The following is a 15,944-nucleotide window of genomic DNA, read 5'->3' as shown; positions in this document are numbered from 1 at the left end:
CAGGCCCCAGCCATACCCTCTTGTCCTTCGGCTGCTCGTGTGTGGGGTGGGGGAGAGGAGGGTGCGTCCCCGTGCGTGCGTGCGTGGTCTGGGTGTCTCTGCGTGGTGTGTGTGTGTGTGTGTGTGTGTGTGTAGATGCCGTGCCTGGTGTAGGTGGGGAAGAGCAAGCCCTCACGCACAGAGCCCCATCACACACTGGGGCCGGGCCGAGGGGGTCAATCTGCTCGGCCTGATTGCGTTGGGCATACATTGCAGAAGGTGGGTTTTCCAAGGCGGAGCAGAGGGTCCCGGCACCTGAGGTTGTCCACGGGGAGAATGTCTGTTCCACGGGGGCAAGCGGTCCCTTCCGTCGTGCCCAAGCCCATGTGACCCCGAAGGCCAGGTGGCCCCGGTCCTTGAGCTGACTGAGGAGTGCTTTGAGACCCGGAGGGTGGCACAGGCGACTGGGCGCCAGCGGCGGCCCTCCCTCCCTTTGAGCGGGACGGGGAGCTGCCGCTGGCATCCGGAGCTCTGGCGGCCTGCGCCCTCTGTCCCTGTGACCGCAGGCTCTGCCGTGGGAGGCGGGATCCCACGTAGAGGTCGCGCGCTGGCTGCCCTGTCTTGGGTTGAGCGACGGAGCGCGACGTGGAGCAGCACCCGACTGAGGCTCCCTGCTTCTCTGTCCCCTGGCGTCTTGCCCTGGACCCAGTGCACCACCTTGTGGCGAGCCCAGGTGTGGCGCGTCCCGCTGTGGGGCCCGCTGGGGTGCAGGACCCACTTTCTCATGGCTTCCGCACGTCCCTCCCCGCCCGCCTGGAGGGCAGTTGGGGAGCGGTCCCCAACGTGGCCTGGGACCAACCTCGCTGGTGACCCGTGTCGCGGGCGCGCGCCCCAGGAGAGTGTGGGGAGGGGAGAGGATTCGGGGACGTAGCTGTGAGGATTCGGTGTGCGTGGGTCTGGCGGGTGGCCCGGACGGGGTCGGGGTCGTGGTCACGGTGGGTCGTTGTGGTGGTGGTGGTGGTGGTGGTGCTGGGGGTGGTGGTGGTGGTGGGGGGGTGGTGGCGAAGTCCCCGAAGACAAAAGGAGCAGCGAGGGAGGGAGGAGCAAAAGCCTACAGCACCCGGTATTCCCAGGCGGTCTCCCATCCAAGTACTAACCAGGCCCGACCCTGCTTAGCTTCCGAGATCAGACGAGATCGGGCGCGTTCAGGGTGGTATGGCCGTAGACGCTAGCCGCCGCCTCCGGGAGCCCCAAGAGCCTGCCGAGGGCCCCGGCGTGCGTCTCCACGCTGCTCTCCTGGCACGGCTGGGAGTCCGGGTGGGGGCTGGCAGCCCGGGGCCAGCGGCCAGAGGCCCCGCGCGCCTGCTCGGGCAGCCGGTCTCGCCCAGGTGGCCGCTGGGTGGCTTTCTTCCCGAGGTGTCCTGCTGCCAGGACGAGGGTCAAGTTTTCTCGGGGGAAAATTTCTCAGTGCTCTCGGGCGCTTGTTCTTCTGGGAATGTCCACTGCTGTGGCCAAGGCGGGGGACGCACAGCTCGGGCCAGGGCAAGCAGCCGCCCTCCTCCGTCGCCTCCTGGAGCCGTATCCTTGGGTGGGTGCGTGGCTCCCAGCGGAGGTCTCGGGGACCCTTCCGGTCCTCTTCGTCCGGAAAGCGCCACTGCCCCTCCAGCCCATCAGGAAAACGGCAGCCGCGCCCTTCGCCGACCCGCTCCGCCCTCCTCCACACTCAGGGCCTGGGGCTGCGGGGCTGAATCGTGAGGCTTTCCAGCCCAGGACTTCACCTCTGGCCCCTTTCACACCCGGGATCTTGGGAAGAAGAAACAAAACCAAACACAGCCAAAGCCATCTCCTCCGACCCGGGGCCCCTCCACATCCCTTCCGATCCCGGGTTCCTGCCGGCCTCCCGGGGCGTTTCTCCCAGGCAGGCCTTCGCGGCCACTACACGGGGCTGAGCACTCGAGTCCTCGGGCGTCACGGGGCCCGCGGCCACGCCAAGCACGCACGACTCCCGGGTCTCGTCTGCTCCTGGGTGCCCTGGGCCTCTTCCCTGTGCCGCTGCTGGGTCTTGTGCCCCTGCTTGGCCTCCTTCAGACCCGGCCCCGTGCTACGCGGCCACGTGCTACAGGATCGTGCCAGCAGAACTGGCCCTGGCTGAGCCCCGTACCCACCCTCCTGCCATCCCTGGCCCTGCTAGCAAATGGCAGAGATCCTCTGGCCTCCGAGCCCAGACAAAAATCCTGATGCAGTTGGCCGAGGGGCCGCAAACCAAGGCTTCGCTTGTTCCCGCTCAGGCCCCAGCCATACCTTCTTGTCCTTCGGCTGCTCGTGTGTGGGGTGGGGGAGAGGAGGGTGCGTCCCCGTGCGTGCGTGCGTGGTCTGGGTGTCTCTGCGTGGTGTGTGTGTGTGTGTGTGTGTGTGTTAGATGCCGTGCCTGGTGTAGGTGGGGAAGAGCAAGCCCTCACGCACAGAGCCCCATCACACACTGGGGCCGGGCCGAGGGGGTCAATCTGCTCGGCCTGATTGCGTTGGGCATACATTGCAGAAGGTGGGTTTTCCAAGGCGGAGCAGAGGGTCCCGGCACCTGAGGTTGTCCACGGGGAGAATGTCTGTTCCACGGGGGCAAGCGGTCCCTTCCGTCGTGCCCAAGCCCATGTGACCCCGAAGGCCAGGTGGCCCCGGTCCTTGAGCTGACTGAGGAGTGCTTTGAGACCCGGAGGGTGGCACAGGCGACTGGGCGCCAGCGGCGGCCCTCCCTCCCTTTGAGCGGGACGGGGAGCTGCCGCTGGCATCCGGAGCTCTGGCGGCCTGCGCCCTCTGTCCCTGTGACCGCAGGCTCTGCCGTGGGAGGCGGGATCCCACGTAGAGGTCGCGCGCTGGCTGCCCTGTCTTGGGTTGAGCGACGGAGCGCGACGTGGAGCAGCACCCGACTGAGGCTCCCTGCTTCTCTGTCCCCTGGCGTCTTGCCCTGGACCCAGTGCACCACCTTGTGGCGAGCCCAGGTGTGGCGCGTCCCGCTGTGGGGCCCGCTGGGGTGCAGGACCCACTTTCTCATGGCTTCCGCACGTCCCTCCCCGCCCGCCTGGAGGGCAGTTGGGGAGCGGTCCCCAACGTGGCCTGGGACCAACCTCGCTGGTGACCCGTGTCGCGGGCGCGCGCCCCAGGAGAGTGTGGGGAGGGGAGAGGATTCGGGGACGTAGCTGTGAGGATTCGGTGTGCGTGGGTCTGGCGGGTGGCCCGGACGGGGTCGGGGTCGTGGTCACGGTGGGTCGTTGTGGTGGTGGTGGTGGTGGTGGTGCTGGGGGTGGTGGTGGTGGTGGGGGGGGTGGTGGCGAAGTCCCCGAAGACAAAAGGAGCAGCGAGGGAGGGAGGAGCAAAAGCCTACAGCACCCGGTATTCCCAGGCGGTCTCCCATCCAAGTACTAACCAGGCCCGACCCTGCTTAGCTTCCGAGATCAGACGAGATCGGGCGCGTTCAGGGTGGTATGGCCGTAGACGCTAGCCGCCGCCTCCGGGAGCCCCAAGAGCCTGCCGAGGGCCCCGGCGTGCGTCTCCACGCTGCTCTCCTGGCACGGCTGGGAGTCCGGGTGGGGGCTGGCAGCCCGGGGCCAGCGGCCAGAGGCCCCGCGCGCCTGCTCGGGCAGCCGGTCTCGCCCAGGTGGCCGCTGGGTGGCTTTCTTCCCGAGGTGTCCTGCTGCCAGGACGAGGGTCAAGTTTTCTCGGGGGAAAATTTCTCAGTGCTCTCGGGCGCTTGTTCTTCTGGGAATGTCCACTGCTGTGGCCAAGGCGGGGGACGCACAGCTCGGGCCAGGGCAAGCAGCCGCCCTCCTCCGTCGCCTCCTGGAGCCGTATCCTTGGGTGGGTGCGTGGCTCCCAGCGGAGGTCTCGGGGACCCTTCCGGTCCTCTTCGTCCGGAAAGCGCCACTGCCCCTCCAGCCCATCAGGAAAACGGCAGCCGCGCCCTTCGCCGACCCGCTCCGCCCTCCTCCACACTCAGGGCCTGGGGCTGCGGGGCTGAATCGTGAGGCTTTCCAGCCCAGGACTTCACCTCTGGCCCCTTTCACACCCGGGATCTTGGGAAGAAGAAACAAAACCAAACACAGCCAAAGCCATCTCCTCCGACCCGGGGCCCCTCCACATCCCTTCCGATCCCGGGTTCCTGCCGGCCTCCCGGGGCGTTTCTCCCAGGCAGGCCTTCGCGGCCACTACACGGGGCTGAGCACTCGAGTCCTCGGGCGTCACGGGGCCCGCGGCCACGCCAAGCACGCACGACTCCCGGGTCTCGTCTGCTCCTGGGTGCCCTGGGCCTCTTCCCTGTGCCGCTGCTGGGTCTTGTGCCCCTGCTTGGCCTCCTTCAGACCCGGCCCCGTGCTACGCGGCCACGTGCTACAGGATCGTGCCAGCAGAACTGGCCCTGGCTGAGCCCCGTACCCACCCTCCTGCCATCCCTGGCCCTGCTAGCAAATGGCAGAGATCCTCTGGCCTCCGAGCCCAGACAAAAATCCTGATGCAGTTGGCCGAGGGGCCGCAAACCAAGGCTTCGCTTGTTCCCGCTCAGGCCCCAGCCATACCCTCTTGTCCTTCGGCTGCTCGTGTGTGGGGTGGGGGAGAGGAGGGTGCGTCCCCGTGCGTGCGTGCGTGGTCTGGGTGTCTCTGCGTGGTGTGTGTGTGTGTGTGTGTGTGTTAGATGCCGTGCCAGGTGTAGGTGGGGAAGAGCAAGCCCTCACGCACAGAGCCCCATCACACACTGGGGCCGGGCCGAGGGGGTCAATCTGCTCGGCCTGATTGCGTTGGGCATACATTGCAGAAGGTGGGTTTTCCAAGGCGGAGCAGAGGGTCCCGGCACCTGAGGTTGTCCACGGGGAGAATGTCTGTTCCACGGGGGCAAGCGGTCCCTTCCGTCGTGCCCAAGCCCATGTGACCCCGAAGGCCAGGTGGCCCCGGTCCTTGAGCTGACTGAGGAGTGCTTTGAGACCCGGAGGGTGGCACAGGCGACTGGGCGCCAGCGGCCCTCCCTCCCTTTGAGCGGGACGGGGAGCTGCCGCTGGCATCCGGAGCTCTGGCGGCCTGCTCCCTCTGTCCCTGTGACCGCAGGCTCTGCCGTGGGAGGCGGGATCCCACGTAGAGGTCGCGCGCTGGCTGCCCTGTCTTGGGTTGAGCGACGGAGCGCGACGTGGAGCAGCACCCGACTGAGGCTCCCTGCTTCTCTGTCCCCTGGCGTCTTGCCCTGGACCCAGTGCACCACCATGTGGCGAGCCCAGGTGTGGCGCGTCCCGCTGTGGGGCCCGCTGGGGTGCAGGACCCACTTTCTCATGGCTTCCGCACGTCCCTCCCCGCCCGCCTGGAGGGCAGTTGGGGAGCGGTCCCCAACGTGGCCTGGGACCAACCTCGCTGGTGACCCGTGTCGCGGGCGCGCGCCCCAGGAGAGTGTGGGGAGGGGAGAGGATTCGGGGACGTAGCTGTGAGGATTCGGTGTGCGTGGGTCTGGCGGGTGGCCCGGACGGGGTCGGGGTCGTGGTCACGGTGGGTCGTTGTGGTGGTGGTGGTGGTGGTGGTGCTGGGGGTGGTGGTGGTGGTGGGGGGGGTGGTGGCGAAGTCCCCGAAGACAAAAGGAGCAGCGAGGGAGGGAGGAGCAAAAGCCTACAGCACCCGGTATTCCCAGGCGGTCTCCCATCCAAGTACTAACCAGGCCCGACCCTGCTTAGCTTCCGAGATCAGACGAGATCGGGCGCGTTCAGGGTGGTATGGCCGTAGACGCTAGCCGCCGCCTCCGGGAGCCCCAAGAGCCTGCCGAGGGCCCCGGCGTGCGTCTCCACGCTGCTCTCCTGGCACGGCTGGGAGTCCGGGTGGGGGCTGGCAGCCCGGGGCCAGCGGCCAGAGGCCCCGCGCGCCTGCTCGGGCAGCCGGTCTCGCCCAGGTGGCCGCTGGGTGGCTTTCTTCCCGAGGTGTCCTGCTGCCAGGACGAGGGTCAAGTTTTCTCGGGGGAAAATTTCTCAGTGCTCTCGGGCGCTTGTTCTTCTGGGAATGTCCACTGCTGTGGCCAAGGCGGGGGACGCACAGCTCGGGCCAGGGCAAGCAGCCGCCCTCCTCCGTCGCCTCCTGGAGCTGTATCCTTGGGTGGGTGCGTGGCTCCCAGCGGAGGTCTCGGGGACCCTTCCGGTCCTCTTCGTCCGGAAAGCGCCACTGCCCCTCCAGCCCATCAGGAAAACGGCAGCCGCGCCCTTCGCCGACCCGCTCCGCCCTCCTCCACACTCAGGGCCTGGGGCTGCGGGGCTGAATCGTGAGGCTTTCCAGCCCAGGACTTCACCTCTGGCCCCTTTCACACCCGGGATCTTGGGAAGAAGAAACAAAACCAAACACAGCCAAAGCCATCTCCTCCGACCCGGGGCCCCTCCACATCCCTTCCGATCCCGGGTTCCTGCCGGCCTCCCGGGGCGTTTCTCCCAGGCAGGCCTTCGCGGCCACTACACGGGGCTGAGCACTCGAGTCCTCGGGCGTCACGGGGCCCGCGGCCACGCCAAGCACGCACGACTCCCGGGTCTCGTCTGCTCCTGGGTGCCCTGGGCCTCTTCCCTGTGCCGCTGCTGGGTCTTGTGCCCCTGCTTGGCCTCCTTCAGACCCGGCCCCGTGCTACGCGGCCACGTGCTACAGGATCGTGCCAGCAGAACTGGCCCTGGCTGAGCCCCGTACCCACCCTCCTGCCATCCCTGGCCCTGCTAGCAAATGGCAGAGATCCTCTGGCCTCCGAGCCCAGACAAAAATCCTGATGCAGTTGGCCGAGGGGCCGCAAACCAAGGCTTCGCTTGTTCCCGCTCAGGCCCCAGCCATACCCTCTTGTCCTTCGGCTGCTCGTGTGTGGGGTGGGGGAGAGGAGGGTGCGTCCCCGTGCGTGCGTGCGTGGTCTGGGTGTCTCTGCGTGGTGTGTGTGTGTGTGTGTGTGTGTGTTAGATGCCGTGCCAGGTGTAGGTGGGGAAGAGCAAGCCCTCACGCACAGAGCCCCATCACACACTGGGGCCGGGCCGAGGGGGTCAATCTGCTCGGCCTGATTGCGTTGGGCATACATTGCAGAAGGTGGGTTTTCCAAGGCGGAGCAGAGGGTCCCGGCACCTGAGGTTGTCCACGGGGAGAATGTCTGTTCCACGGGGGCAAGCGGTCCCTTCCGTCGTGCCCAAGCCCATGTGACCCCGAAGGCCAGGTGGCCCCGGTCCTTGAGCTGACTGAGGAGTGCTTTGAGACCCGGAGGGTGGCACAGGCGACTGGGCGCCAGCGGCGGCCCTCCCTCCCTTTGAGCGGGACGGGGAGCTGCCGCTGGCATCCGGAGCTCTGGCGGCCTGCGCCCTCTGTCCCTGTGACCGCAGGCTCTGCCGTGGGAGGCGGGATCCCACGTAGAGGTCGCGCGCTGGCTGCCCTGTCTTGGGTTGAGCGACGGAGCGCGACGTGGAGCAGCACCCGACTGAGGCTCCCTGCTTCTCTGTCCCCTGGCGTCTTGCCCTGGACCCAGTGCACCACCTTGTGGCGAGCCCAGGTGTGGCGCGTCCCGCTGTGGGGCCCGCTGGGGTGCAGGACCCACTTTCTCATGGCTTCCGCACGTCCCTCCCCGCCCGCCTGGAGGGCAGTTGGGGAGCGGTCCCCAACGTGGCCTGGGACCAACCTCGCTGGTGACCCGTGTCGCGGGCGCGCGCCCCAGGAGAGTGTGGGGAGGGGAGAGGATTCGGGGACGTAGCTGTGAGGATTCGGTGTGCGTGGGTCTGGCGGGTGGCCCGGACGGGGTCGGGGTCGTGGTCACGGTGGGTCGTTGTGGTGGTGGTGGTGGTGGTGGTGCTGGGGGTGGTGGTGGTGGTGGGGGGGGTGGTGGCGAAGTCCCCGAAGACAAAAGGAGCAGCGAGGGAGGGAGGAGCAAAAGCCTACAGCACCCGGTATTCCCAGGCGGTCTCCCATCCAAGTACTAACCAGGCCCGACCCTGCTTAGCTTCCGAGATCAGACGAGATCGGGCGCGTTCAGGGTGGTATGGCCGTAGACGCTAGCCGCCGCCTCCGGGAGCCCCAAGAGCCTGCCGAGGGCCCCGGCGTGCGTCTCCACGCTGCTCTCCTGGCACGGCTGGGAGTCCGGGTGGGGGCTGGCAGCCCGGGGCCAGCGGCCAGAGGCCCCGCGCGCCTGCTCGGGCAGCCGGTCTCGCCCAGGTGGCCGCTGGGTGGCTTTCTTCCCGAGGTGTCCTGCTGCCAGGACGAGGGTCAAGTTTTCTCGGGGGAAAATTTCTCAGTGCTCTCGGGCGCTTGTTCTTCTGGGAATGTCCACTGCTGTGGCCAAGGCGGGGGACGCACAGCTCGGGCCAGGGCAAGCAGCCGCCCTCCTCCGTCGCCTCCTGGAGCCGTATCCTTGGGTGGGTGCGTGGCTCCCAGCGGAGGTCTCGGGGACCCTTCCGGTCCTCTTCGTCCGGAAAGCGCCACTGCCCCTCCAGCCCATCAGGAAAACGGCAGCCGCGCCCTTCGCCGACCCGCTCCGCCCTCCTCCACACTCAGGGCCTGGGGCTGCGGGGCTGAATCGTGAGGCTTTCCAGCCCAGGACTTCACCTCTGGCCCCTTTCACACCCGGGATCTTGGGAAGAAGAAACAAAACCAAACACAGCCAAAGCCATCTCCTCCGACCCGGGGCCCCTCCACATCCCTTCCGATCCCGGGTTCCTGCCGGCCTCCCGGGGCGTTTCTCCCAGGCAGGCCTTCGCGGCCACTACACGGGGCTGAGCACTCGAGTCCTCGGGCGTCACGGGGCCCGCGGCCACGCCAAGCACGCACGACTCCCGGGTCTCGTCTGCTCCTGGGTGCCCTGGGCCTCTTCCCTGTGCCGCTGCTGGGTCTTGTGCCCCTGCTTGGCCTCCTTCAGACCCGGCCCCGTGCTACGCGGCCACGTGCTACAGGATCGTGCCAGCAGAACTGGCCCTGGCTGAGCCCCGTACCCACCCTCCTGCCATCCCTGGCCCTGCTAGCAAATGGCAGAGATCCTCTGGCCTCCGAGCCCAGACAAAAATCCTGATGCAGTTGGCCGAGGGGCCGCAAACCAAGGCTTCGCTTGTTCCCGCTCAGGCCCCAGCCATACCCTCTTGTCCTTCGGCTGCTCGTGTGTGGGGTGGGGGAGAGGAGGGTGCGTCCCCGTGCGTGCGTGCGTGGTCTGGGTGTCTCTGCGTGGTGTGTGTGTGTGTGTGTGTGTGTGTTAGATGCCGTGCCTGGTGTAGGTGGGGAAGAGCAAGCCCTCACGCACAGAGCCCCATCACACACTGGGGCCGGGCCGAGGGGGTCAATCTGCTCGGCCTGATTGCGTTGGGCATACATTGCAGAAGGTGGGTTTTCCAAGGCGGAGCAGAGGGTCCCGGCACCTGAGGTTGTCCACGGGGAGAATGTCTGTTCCACGGGGGCAAGCGGTCCCTTCCGTCGTGCCCAAGCCCATGTGACCCCGAAGGCCAGGTGGCCCCGGTCCTTGAGCTGACTGAGGAGTGCTTTGAGACCCGGAGGGTGGCACAGGCGACTGGGCGCCAGCGGCGGCCCTCCCTCCCTTTGAGCGGGACGGGGAGCTGCCGCTGGCATCCGGAGCTCTGGCGGCCTGCGCCCTCTGTCCCTGTGACCGCAGGCTCTGCCGTGGGAGGCGGGATCCCACGTAGAGGTCGCGCGCTGGCTGCCCTGTCTTGGGTTGAGCGACGGAGGGCGACGTGGAGCAGCACCCGACTGAGGCTCCCTGCTTCTCTGTCCCCTGGCGTCTTGCCCTGGACCCAGTGCACCACCTTGTGGCGAGCCCAGGTGTGGCGCGTCCCGCTGTGGGGCCCGCTGGGGTGCAGGACCCACTTTCTCATGGCTTCCGCACGTCCCTCCCCGCCCGCCTGGAGGGCAGTTGGGGAGCGGTCCCCAACGTGGCCTGGGACCAACCTCGCTGGTGACCCGTGTCGCGGGCGCGCGCCCCAGGAGAGTGTGGGGAGGGGAGAGGATTCGGGGACGTAGCTGTGAGGATTCGGTGTGCGTGGGTCTGGCGGGTGGCCCGGACGGGGTCGGGGTCGTGGTCACGGTGGGTCGTTGTGGTGGTGGTGGTGGTGGTGGTGCTGGGGGTGGTGGTGGTGGTGGGGGGGTGGTGGCGAAGTCCCCGAAGACAAAAGGAGCAGCGAGGGAGGGAGGAGCAAAAGCCTACAGCACCCGGTATTCCCAGGCGGTCTCCCATCCAAGTACTAACCAGGCCCGACCCTGCTTAGCTTCCGAGATCAGACGAGATCGGGCGCGTTCAGGGTGGTATGGCCGTAGACGCTAGCCGCCGCCTCCGGGAGCCCCAAGAGCCTGCCGAGGGCCCCGGCGTGCGTCTCCACGCTGCTCTCCTGGCACGGCTGGGAGTCCGGGTGGGGGCTGGCAGCCCGGGGCCAGCGGCCAGAGGCCCCGCGCGCCTGCTCGGGCAGCCGGTCTCGCCCAGGTGGCCGCTGGGTGGCTTTCTTCCCGAGGTGTCCTGCTGCCAGGACGAGGGTCAAGTTTTCTCGGGGGAAAATTTCTCAGTGCTCTCGGGCGCTTGTTCTTCTGGGAATGTCCACTGCTGTGGCCAAGGCGGGGGACGCACAGCTCGGGCCAGGGCAAGCAGCCGCCCTCCTCCGTCGCCTCCTGGAGCCGTATCCTTGGGTGGGTGCGTGGCTCCCAGCGGAGGTCTCGGGGACCCTTCCGGTCCTCTTCGTCCGGAAAGCGCCACTGCCCCTCCAGCCCATCAGGAAAACGGCAGCCGCGCCCTTCGCCGACCCGCTCCGCCCTCCTCCACATTCAGGGCCTGGGGCTGCGGGGCTGAATCGTGAGGCTTTCCAGCCCAGGACTTCACCTCTGGCCCCTTTCACACCCGGGATCTTGGGAAGAAGAAACAAAACCAAACACAGCCAAAGCCATCTCCTCCGACCCGGGGCCCCTCCACATCCCTTCCGATCCCGGGTTCCTGCCGGCCTCCCGGGGCGTTTCTCCCAGGCAGGCCTTCGCGGCCACTACACGGGGCTGAGCACTCGAGTCCTCGGGCGTCACGGGGCCCGCGGCCACGCCAAGCACGCACGACTCCCGGGTCTCGTCTGCTCCTGGGTGCCCTGGGCCTCTTCCCTGTGCCGCTGCTGTGTCTTGTGCCCCTGCTTGGCCTCCTTCAGACCCGGCCCCATGCTACGCGGCCACGTGCTACAGGATCGTGCCAGCAGAACTGGCCCTGGCTGAGCCCCGTACCCACCCTCCTGCCATCCCTGGCCCTGCTAGCAAATGGCAGAGATCCTCTGGCCTCCGAGCCCAGACAAAAATCCTGATGCAGTTGGCCGAGGGGCCGCAAACCAAGGCTTCGCTTGTTCCCGCTCAGGCCCCAGCCATACCCTCTTGTCCTTCGGCTGCTCGTGTGTGGGGTGGGGGAGAGGAGGGTGCGTCCCCGTGCGTGCGTGCGTGGTCTGGGTGTCTCTGCGTGGTGTGTGTGTGTGTGTGTGTGTGTGTTAGATGCCGTGCCTGGTGTAGGTGGGGAAGAGCAAGCCCTCACGCACAGAGCCCCATCACACACTGGGGCCGGGCCGAGGGGGTCAATCTGCTCGGCCTGATTGCGTTGGGCATACATTGCAGAAGGTGGGTTTTCCAAGGCGGAGCAGAGGGTCCCGGCACCTGAGGTTGTCCACGGGGAGAATGTCTGTTCCACGGGGGCAAGCGGTCCCTTCCGTCGTGCCCAAGCCCATGTGACCCCGAAGGCCAGGTGGCCCCGGTCCTTGAGCTGACTGAGGAGTGCTTTGAGACCCGGAGGGTGGCACAGGCGACTGGGCGCCAGCGGCGGCCCTCCCTCCCTTTGAGCGGGACGGGGAGCTGCCGCTGGCATCCGGAGCTCTGGCGGCCTGCGCCCTCTGTCCCTGTGACCGCAGGCTCTGCCGTGGGAGGCGGGATCCCACGTAGAGGTCGCGCGCTGGCTGCCCTGTCTTGGGTTGAGCGACGGAGCGCGACGTGGAGCAGCACCCGACTGAGGCTCCCTGCTTCTCTGTCCCCTGGCGTCTTGCCCTGGACCCAGTGCACCACCTTGTGGCGAGCCCAGGTGTGGCGCGTCCCGCTGTGGGGCCCGCTGGGGTGCAGGACCCACTTTCTCATGGCTTCCGCACGTCCCTCCCCGCCCGCCTGGAGGGCAGTTGGGGAGCGGTCCCCAACGTGGCCTGGGACCAACCTCGCTGGTGACCCGTGTCGCGGGCGCGCGCCCCAGGAGAGTGTGGGGAGGGGAGAGGATTCGGGGACGTAGCTGTGAGGATTCGGTGTGCGTGGGTCTGGCGGGTGGCCCGGACGGGGTCGGGGTCGTGGTCACGGTGGGTCGTTGTGGTGGTGGTGGTGGTGGTGGTGCTGGGGGTGGTGGTGGTGGTGGGGGGGTGGTGGCGAAGTCCCCGAAGACAAAAGGAGCAGCGAGGGAGGGAGGAGCAAAAGCCTACAGCACCCGGTATTCCCAGGCGGTCTCCCATCCAAGTACTAACCAGGCCCGACCCTGCTTAGCTTCCGAGATCAGACGAGATCGGGCGCGTTCAGGGTGGTATGGCCGTAGACGCTAGCCGCCGCCTCCGGGAGCCCCAAGAGCCTGCCGAGGGCCCCGGCGTGCGTCTCCACGCTGCTCTCCTGGCACGGCTGGGAGTCCGGGTGGGGGCTGGCAGCCCGGGGCCAGCGGCCAGAGGCCCCGCGCGCCTGCTCGGGCAGCCGGTCTCGCCCAGGTGGCCGCTGGGTGGCTTTCTTCCCGAGGTGTCCTGCTGCCAGGACGAGGGTCAAGTTTTCTCGGGGGAAAATTTCTCAGTGCTCTCGGGCGCTTGTTCTTCTGGGAATGTCCACTGCTGTGGCCAAGGCGGGGGACGCACAGCTCGGGCCAGGGCAAGCAGCCGCCCTCCTCCGTCGCCTCCTGGAGCCGTATCCTTGGGTGGGTGCGTGGCTCCCAGCGGAGGTCTCGGGGACCCTTCCGGTCCTCTTCGTCCGGAAAGCGCCACTGCCCCTCCAGCCCATCAGGAAAACGGCAGCCGCGCCCTTCGCCGACCCGCTCCGCCCTCCTCCACACTCAGGGCCTGGGGCTGCGGGGCTGAATCGTGAGGCTTTCCAGCCCAGGACTTCACCTCTGGCCCCTTTCACACCCGGGATCTTGGGAAGAAGAAACAAAACCAAACACAGCCAAAGCCATCTCCTCCGACCCGGGGCCCCTCCACATCCCTTCCGATCCCGGGTTCCTGCCGGCCTCCCGGGGCGTTTCTCCCAGGCAGGCCTTCGCGGCCACTACACGGGGCTGAGCACTCGAGTCCTCGGGCGTCACGGGGCCCGCGGCCACGCCAAGCACGCACGACTCCCGGGTCTCGTCTGCTCCTGGGTGCCCTGGGCCTCTTCCCTGTGCCGCTGCTGGGTCTTGTGCCCCTGCTTGGCCTCCTTCAGACCCGGCCCCGTGCTACGCGGCCACGTGCTACAGGATCGTGCCAGCAGAACTGGCCCTGGCTGAGCCCCGTACCCACCCTCCTGCCATCCCTGGCCCTGCTAGCAAATGGCAGAGATCCTCTGGCCTCCGAGCCCAGACAAAAATCCTGATGCAGTTGGCCGAGGGGCCGCAAACCAAGGCTTCGCTTGTTCCCGCTCAGGCCCCAGCCATACCTTCTTGTCCTTCGGCTGCTCGTGTGTGGGGTGGGGGAGAGGAGGGTGCGTCCCCGTGCGTGCGTGCGTGGTCTGGGTGTCTCTGCGTGGTGTGTGTGTGTGTGTGTGTGTGTGTTAGATGCCGTGCCTGGTGTAGGTGGGGAAGAGCAAGCCCTCACGCACAGAGCCCCATCACACACTGGGGCCGGGCCGAGGGGGTCAATCTGCTCGGCCTGATTGCGTTGGGCATACATTGCAGAAGGTGGGTTTTCCAAGGCGGAGCAGAGGGTCCCGGCACCTGAGGTTGTCCACGGGGAGAATGTCTGTTCCACGGGGGCAAGCGGTCCCTTCCGTCGTGCCCAAGCCCATGTGACCCCGAAGGCCAGGTGGCCCCGGTCCTTGAGCTGACTGAGGAGTGCTTTGAGACCCGGAGGGTGGCACAGGCGACTGGGCGCCAGCGGCGGCCCTCCCTCCCTTTGAGCGGGACGGGGAGCTGCCGCTGGCATCCGGAGCTCTGGCGGCCTGCGCCCTCTGTCCCTGTGACCGCAGGCTCTGCCGTGGGAGGCGGGATCCCACGTAGAGGTCGCGCGCTGGCTGCCCTGTCTTGGGTTGAGCGACGGAGCGCGACGTGGAGCAGCACCCGACTGAGGCTCCCTGCTTCTCTGTCCCCTGGCGTCTTGCCCTGGACCCAGTGCACCACCTTGTGGCGAGCCCAGGTGTGGCGCGTCCCGCTGTGGGGCCCGCTGGGGTGCAGGACCCACTTTCTCATGGCTTCCGCACGTCCCTCCCCGCCCGCCTGGAGGGCAGTTGGGGAGCGGTCCCCAACGTGGCCTGGGACCAACCTCGCTGGTGACCCGTGTCGCGGGCGCGCGCCCCAGGAGAGTGTGGGGAGGGGAGAGGATTCGGGGACGTAGCTGTGAGGATTCGGTGTGCGTGGGTCTGGCGGGTGGCCCGGACGGGGTCGGGGTCGTGGTCACGGTGGGTCGTTGTGGTGGTGGTGGTGGTGGTGGTGCTGGGGGTGGTGGTGGTGGTGGGGGGGGTGGTGGCGAAGTCCCCGAAGACAAAAGGAGCAGCGAGGGAGGGAGGAGCAAAAGCCTACAGCACCCGGTATTCCCAGGCGGTCTCCCATCCAAGTACTAACCAGGCCCGACCCTGCTTAGCTTCCGAGATCAGACGAGATCGGGCGCGTTCAGGGTGGTATGGCCGTAGACGCTAGCCGCCGCCTCCGGGAGCCCCAAGAGCCTGCCGAGGGCCCCGGCGTGCGTCTCCACGCTGCTCTCCTGGCACGGCTGGGAGTCCGGGTGGGGGCTGGCAGCCCGGGGCCAGCGGCCAGAGGCCCCGCGCGCCTGCTCGGGCAGCCGGTCTCGCCCAGGTGGCCGCTGGGTGGCTTTCTTCCCGAGGTGTCCTGCTGCCAGGACGAGGGTCAAGTTTTCTCGGGGGAAAATTTCTCAGTGCTCTCGGGCGCTTGTTCTTCTGGGAATGTCCACTGCTGTGGCCAAGGCGGGGGACGCACAGCTCGGGCCAGGGCAAGCAGCCGCCCTCCTCCGTCGCCTCCTGGAGCCGTATCCTTGGGTGGGTGCGTGGCTCCCAGCGGAGGTCTCGGGGACCCTTCCGGTCCTCTTCGTCCGGAAAGCGCCACTGCCCCTCCAGCCCATCAGGAAAACGGCAGCCGCGCCCTTCGCCGACCCGCTCCGCCCTCCTCCACACTCAGGGCCTGGGGCTGCGGGGCTGAATCGTGAGGCTTTCCAGCCCAGGACTTCACCTCTGGCCCCTTTCACACCCGGGATCTTGGGAAGAAGAAACAAAACCAAACACAGCCAAAGCCATCTCCTCCGACCCGGGGCCCCTCCACATCCCTTCCGATCCCGGGTTCCTGCCGGCCTCCCGGGGCGTTTCTCCCAGGCAGGCCTTCGCGGCCACTACACGGGGCTGAGCACTCGAGTCCTCGGGCGTCACGGGGCCCGCGGCCACGCCAAGCACGCACGACTCCCGGGTCTCGTCTGCTCCTGGGTGCCCTGGGCCTCTTCCCTGTGCCGCTGCTGGGTCTTGTGCCCCTGCTTGGCCTCCTTCAGACCCGGCCCCGTGCTACGCGGCCACGTGCTACAGGATCGTGCCAGCAGAACTGGCCCTGGCTGAGCCCCGTACCCACCCTCCTGCCATCCCTGGCCCTGCTAGCAAATGGCAGAGATCCTCTGGCCTCCGAGCCCAGACAAAAATCCTGATGCAGTTGGCCGAGGGGCCGCAAACCAAGGCTTCGCTTGTTCCCGCTCAGGCCCCAGCCATACCCTCTTGTCCTTCGGCTGCTCGTGTGTGGGGTGGGGGAGAGGAGGGTGCGTCCCCGTGCGTGCGTGCGTGGTCTGGGTGTCTCTGCG

General features: G+C 67.8%; 7 non-coding genes across 7 annotated transcripts; all 7 read right to left on the bottom strand.

Annotated features, from left to right (window-relative positions):
- Positions 1 to 1,087: 1,087 nt before the first annotated feature.
- Positions 1,088 to 1,206, bottom strand: LOC141412027 (5S ribosomal RNA). The gene has a single exon (XR_012436866.1). It is a non-coding gene; the product is annotated as a 5S ribosomal RNA (ribosomal RNA).
- A 2,145-nt stretch (positions 1,207 to 3,351) lies between these two features.
- LOC141412026 (5S ribosomal RNA) lies at positions 3,352 to 3,470 on the bottom strand. The gene has a single exon (XR_012436865.1). It is a non-coding gene; the product is annotated as a 5S ribosomal RNA (ribosomal RNA).
- A 2,140-nt stretch (positions 3,471 to 5,610) lies between these two features.
- On the bottom strand, positions 5,611 to 5,729 carry LOC141412024 (5S ribosomal RNA). Its single transcript, XR_012436863.1, has one exon. It is a non-coding gene; the product is annotated as a 5S ribosomal RNA (ribosomal RNA).
- Positions 5,730 to 7,874: 2,145 nt separating this feature from the next.
- On the bottom strand, positions 7,875 to 7,993 carry LOC141412023 (5S ribosomal RNA). Its single transcript, XR_012436862.1, has one exon. It is a non-coding gene; the product is annotated as a 5S ribosomal RNA (ribosomal RNA).
- A 2,144-nt stretch (positions 7,994 to 10,137) lies between these two features.
- LOC141412022 (5S ribosomal RNA) lies at positions 10,138 to 10,256 on the bottom strand. The gene has a single exon (XR_012436861.1). It is a non-coding gene; the product is annotated as a 5S ribosomal RNA (ribosomal RNA).
- A 2,144-nt stretch (positions 10,257 to 12,400) lies between these two features.
- On the bottom strand, positions 12,401 to 12,519 carry LOC141412021 (5S ribosomal RNA). The gene has a single exon (XR_012436860.1). It is a non-coding gene; the product is annotated as a 5S ribosomal RNA (ribosomal RNA).
- Positions 12,520 to 14,664: 2,145 nt separating this feature from the next.
- Positions 14,665 to 14,783, bottom strand: LOC141412020 (5S ribosomal RNA). The gene has a single exon (XR_012436859.1). It is a non-coding gene; the product is annotated as a 5S ribosomal RNA (ribosomal RNA).
- Between the last annotated feature and the right edge of the window lie 1,161 nt (positions 14,784 to 15,944).

This window comes from Castor canadensis, chromosome 10 (assembly GCF_047511655.1).
Source record: "Castor canadensis chromosome 10, mCasCan1.hap1v2, whole genome shotgun sequence".
NCBI classification, from domain to species: domain Eukaryota; kingdom Metazoa; phylum Chordata; class Mammalia; order Rodentia; family Castoridae; genus Castor; species Castor canadensis.
The sequence above is the reverse complement of the archived record's forward strand: the minus strand, read 5'-3'. Positions and strand labels throughout refer to the sequence as shown.